The sequence below is a fragment of the Schistocerca americana genome, chromosome 2 (assembly GCF_021461395.2).
Source record: "Schistocerca americana isolate TAMUIC-IGC-003095 chromosome 2, iqSchAmer2.1, whole genome shotgun sequence".
In the NCBI taxonomy this organism is placed as follows: Eukaryota; Metazoa; Arthropoda; class Insecta; order Orthoptera; family Acrididae; genus Schistocerca; species Schistocerca americana.
This window is the reverse complement of record NC_060120.1, coordinates 191,609,772-191,615,771: the sequence shown is the minus strand read 5'-3', so window position 1 is coordinate 191,615,771 and position 6,000 is coordinate 191,609,772.

Here is a 6,000-nt window from a genome sequence, read left to right as displayed (position 1 = left end):
GCTCTCCAATGTATGAGAGATAAATGATCTTTTACCTCCATCTATCACTCCCGAGGTTCTTAGGGAGAAACAGGGCCGAGCTCTGGCAAATATTAGGAAGGCTCACGATCATCAGGTCTTTCGCTGTAATAGAAAGAAGCGCCCCTTTCAAGGGAAGATGAGGTATCTTGTCTACATCAGGAACGTTCCTGGGCGGACTAACCGGGATAAACGCTTAGGGGAGCTTGCCCCACGTTTCCTAGATCCCTATTCCATTGTCAAAATTTCAAGCCCAGTCAATCTTTTGGTCAGGGACCCGGGAAAGGGGAAGCTCACAAGTGTTCGTCTCAGTCAGATTCAACAATCTAGCGGAATGAGGGGTTCTCAGTCACGAGGGAGACTTGTTCAGGTTTGAGAGGGGGAGGTTGTGCCGTGGCGCCACTGAGTTAGTAGACTCTTCTGTCTGGCGCCACTCGCTCAGGTCTAGGATCGACTATCCCTCTTGCGGGCCCACTGCCAATATCTATGAAGAAGAGTTGGTATCTGTGGATTGTGACCTTAGAAGGTCTTTGCTTGCAGATATATACACGGGGTTCGCTGGCCCGAAAAAAAAGTCACAAAGTTTGACGATTGACGGTAGCGTCGCGACAACAGGTGGTCACGAGGTCCGAGCGGCCGAAGCCACGAGCTGCGCAAGGAGCAGAACGAAGGTACCGGAGTACCTCACCGGAGCCAGCGTCGACTACAAGCAGCAGGTCGACATCCCGTCGGCTGGTTGGCAACATCCGTGTCGGACGACCGCTCGTGGCCTGGCTGCCCTCTTCTACTTGCCTTTCATCGGCAACACTCAGTAATCTGCGTCGCACTTTGGATCCACGGAACTGGTTGCTGGTAAAGGGGTGTAACATTCTGTAGTCCTCGTGGTGATTTGTGTCATTGTCTACCTGTCGTCCTAATTATTTTCTGGATTGTACCCGACCCTCAGAGTTTTTCTCGGTCGGCTCTTTGGTCTTAAATGTAGGCAGTAGTATTGTACTATTATATTTCCTTCCTGGTTTTACCCGATCATTAATGTTCTAATTAATAAGCTTCCGTTCGCAGATAGAGCCGGAACAATTGTACTAAGACACAGGTTGCCGTTAAACAAAGAGGGACCTTGTGGTTAGATGTAGTTGTTAACCGGTTCAGTCGTTTGATTGTAATTACATTTTCCAGTCATTAGTTATAATCTGAATAACCTGCTGTACTAAGCTGTGCGTTTCTGTGTTTGAAAGACCGCGTCATTATTGGTGTATTTCAGCTGGATCTTGAGGGTCCGCCAGGTAAGTTCTCTGGTAATAAGTTATCAAAAGCAATGTTCTAAGACGTTCTATCAGAGCGGTCTTGATAACTGACAATAAGTTTCAATATTGCTTGCTAATCTGTTTAACCTTTAAGCACAGGTGTGCATCTTAACCCCGATCCTTCCGACATACAGCTTTCAAATTAACAGTTAAGTCATTGTTTTGAGTAATTGATTCACTCTTGTCATCAATGGTGCTTCTGTAGTTTTCATGTCTTGCAGAAGGGCATTTAATAAGATAGACTGTGTCCAGCGCGGTGGTAAACACAGCGGTTTCACCCGATAACGGGCGGGCCGCAGGTCTGGCCGCCTTGTAATCATTGTCATATTGTTTGCTGTTTTTCCATACAGCACTTTAGATTTCTTTTGCAAAGATTAAAAGCTTATTCAAGTTAAGGTTTAAGTTCAAAAGAATTATGCAAATTTGTTCATTTTGTTAAAGAAAAATTTATGGTTAAATACATCGATTATCTGTAAAACACAGTTTATATAATGTTAAATAAACAGGTTGTGTGAAAAGAAAGTTATGCTGGTGGGTTCTCCCTTCCACGTTTTCCTTAATTCCAGAAAGTACCACGTATCAGACGTGGTTGGTTGTCATTCAATGGCCATCGTCGGCGTAGTGTGTGCCCTCCTTTACACAGCGTTCTGTGATTGAATTCCTTACTGCACAAAAAGGTAAAACGCCCTATTACATTTATGAGAATCTGAAGAAGTTGTTGGAGATGCTACTGCGTTCGTCGGCGCCGTTGGACTTTGGGTTCGCCATTGCAGGAAAGCTGAAAGGCGAACACAGACGACTGATGCAACGCGAAGCGGTCGGCCAGATACTGCAGTGGCGTCACATAACATCCAGCGGGCGTGATTCTGGTTGATATTTTCGAGACTGGGTGTGCAACCAACACTATGCAATAACAGAAATACGTTAGAAGTTGAAAGGCCATCTTCAGCGAGTTCGCCCCTCCATAGTTACAGCGGTGTTTTGCAGGATGCAAGATCATACACCAATCAATTTAACATTGGAGAAATTTGAAAAACTGACTAGACAGTCTTACGCTATCCACCATACAGCTTTTGAAAATGCAGAGACCTCGAAAAGCTCTGTGCTCCAGTGCCTGAGGAAGCTGGACTATATTGTTACAGGACGGGTAGACATGCTCTTATTTTGGGTTGAAAAAAAACATGAACAAAAGGTAATGATTATACTGAAAAGCGGCGTATGTATGTGAATGTTGTTGCTCTTATCTTATGCATATGCCATTTACTTTTCTTGCCAAATAAAAAATAGAAAACCTTACTTTTTGACTGATCCTTATATCTTTGGAATGACTTCTAGCTTTCTCAGTGATGAGTCTTCAATCTGATCTGTTGTCGTAAAACGACAGACCTTTAAGGTTTTCTTTATTTTTGGAAACATAAAAAGGCCACATGGAGCAACATCTGATAAATATGTAGGCTGGGGTATTATTGCTTTGACCAAAAATTCACGAACAAGCAACGCAATGTGAACAGGTGCAAAGGCTATGAATTGTTTCGCGACATATCCAAAAGTTTCTTACTCATTCTTTCACGCAATTAGTGTAGTACTCCTTAAAGATCGTTCAACCTTGTGGGAAACACCCATGGAACACTATGCCATGAAAATCGAAGAGCCAGTGAGCATAGCCTTCACATTCGACCACATTAGTCCAGCGTATGTCGGTGTTGCTGCTCCAGAAGGTTTCTACGGAGAAGATTGTGTCTTAGTTTCAATGTCCTACCCGTAATGCCATGTTTCTTCACTTGTTATGATTCGATTTCACGGCATGAATCAGCTGATACGCCACCATTTTTAGCGACTTCTCTGACAGAGATTCGGCGACCGTTTATTTCCAGTTTTTGCACGATTTCATCGGTTTATGATGTGCAGGACGCTCATCATCTTCAACGTCTTAAGAGCCTTCTTGGAAACGATTATAGCTTTCATAAATCCTTCTTTCACTCACGGAACACTTGCCAAAAGAAATATTTAACGTTTCTAAAACTTGGTTTGACTTTCGTCCGTTCCTGTAGCAAAACGTGGTACAAATTTTCTGGATAACTTTTATACAAAATAAATAATCGCCAATCCTACAAATGCGTATTTACTCCATTTGACAGCAGATAACAGACTAAACCAGTGGTAGTCAACATGGTCCCTACTGCTCACTAGTGGGCGTTCCAGCTTTCACGGCGGGTGTTAGGCGCTGAGGGTTTTAAGGACATTTTCATTAGGTTTTCATAAAATTTTGACATAAAGTATTTGGTAAATAATTATTACTATTATATGCTTTAACTTGCTGCAGCGCTGCTTTACACATTTTATAAAAGTAAAGTTACTTTCCTACTTTATAAATTACCATTACTATGGAATCGGTGGGAGGTTAGAAAATTTTACTAATAACAGAGACACAAATGGGCGGTAGGTAAGAAACGTTGACTACCCCTGGACTTAATATTCGACGTGACTGACACTGTACAGATGATTTCCACACATATAAACGAATCAACGACGTAAAATAACGCTAGTGTTACTACAATGATGTTACAAAATTTATTACTTTTGGCCACACCTCGCATTCATCATTTGCGGGAAATAAAATACTACATTGCACATTGCATCAGGGCTCGATCACGGATATAAGGGTTTTCCCAATATTTTGGGTAAGTGATTGGTCTCCCACCTGCTCAGGGAGCCAATTTCCTGCTTTCCTCAATTATGATCTTATGACACAAATTATGTTCTGATGACATCTGTCTCCATTCATACCTCGATATAATCTTCACAATCCACGAAAACCCATTCTCTCTCTTTCCTACCAATTTTTACGATTTGGAAAATTTATCTTCTTACTATTACTATTGTTGTTATTATTCTCAAGAGAAGTCAAGACATGTTCGTATGATTTGTAGACCTATAAAAAGCGCTCCACAATGTAAAATGGTGTTAGACGTTCGAAATTCTGACGAAAATAAATATTAGCTATAGGGAGAGACAGTTACCGTATAATATGCATAAAGGAAAAGTGTGAATGGAAGACCAAGAATTATGTCCTCAGATTAGAAAGGCTATAGGGCAGTGATGTATTTCGCCCCTACTGGTCAGTCTGTACGTCTAATATGCAATGATAATACCGACAACAATAGTTCAGGTATACATGCTGGCGTAGAAAGCAAAAGATGTGCGCAAGGATATCACTGATAAGATTCGGTGACGAAGTTTATTCTCAGTGAACGTGACAAAGACTTGCAGTACCCGTTGAATGAAATAAATATTCTAGTCAGCACATACTATGGATTGAGAGTAAACCGAAGAAAGACGGAGATTAATGATAAACATTGCTTTAAACCTAGGGACCCCGAAATACACGAAGTAAAGAAACTCTGCTATCTTGGAAGCAAGGTAACACATGACGGAAAAAAAACAAGGACATAAAAAGGAGACCAGCAAAGGCAAAAGGGGGACAGCAGAAGTATGCTAGTATCAAGTATGGGCCTTAATTTGAGGAAGAAAGTTAGGAAAATAGGCGTTTTAGTACTCAGGACTCTATGGAACTGAACCATGCAGTGGGAGAAAACAAAAAAGAAGAGACTCGAAGCGTTTGATATATTGTGTATTATAAGGGTTTTGAAAATGAAGCCGACTGATAAGGTAAGAAATGAAAAGGCCTCTCACGGAATCTGTGAGAAGACGAACATGTAGAAAAGACCAGGGATAACTTTCACTGTAGTTGAGGGATAGTAAAAACTTTAGAGGATAACAGAGATTAGAATATATCCAATAACTAACTGAGGACATTGTGCGCTAATGCTATTCTGTGATTGGCACAAGAGAAGTCGCAGTGGGTCGTCTCAAAGCAGTCAGGAGAATCATGACCGAAACAAGTTGTTTTAATTTGAATATTGTGTCCAGGTTTTCTTCCCGACACCCCAGTCATTGGTTATACTCAGGGAGAGCCATGTATGGCGTGCCAGCTGAGCTCTCATATGTCCCAAGGCTGGTCCAGGGAGTTGCTGGTGACAGCTGCACCAAGGATGCGAGAAGGAGCTGCTACTGTCGTCAGCAGAGTGAGCCTCGATATTGCGGAGACAGTATCAAGATGAAACATCCTGGTGAAACATCCTGGCAGATTAAAACTGCGTGCTGGCCTGAGACTCGAATTCGAGACCTTTGCCTTTCGCGGGCATGCGGTCTACCGATTGGACTACGAAAGCACGGCTCACGACGTGTCCTCACAGCTTTAATTCCTCCAGTACCTCGTCTCCTACCTTCCAAACTTCACAGAAGTTCTGCTGCGAAGTATCAAGATGGCCAACTAGAAGGCAGCACAGCTAGCCACTGCTGAAGAGATGGTTCAAATGGCTCTGAGCACTATGCGACTTAACTTCTGAGGTCATCAGTCGCCTAGAACTTACAACTAATTAAACCTAACTAACCTAAGGACATCACACACATCCATGCCCGAGGCAGGATTCGAACCTGCGACAGGAGCGGTCGCTCGACTCCAGACTGTAGCGCCTAGAACCGCTCGGCCACTTCGGCCGGCTGCTGAAGAGAGCTGGCTGGAAGTGGCGAGCAGGAAGTCGTGCAGGAAAGAAGCGAGGCAGTCTGGTGGACTTATAGGGCTGTGGGTGGCTTGCTTTCAACACGGGGCAACGTT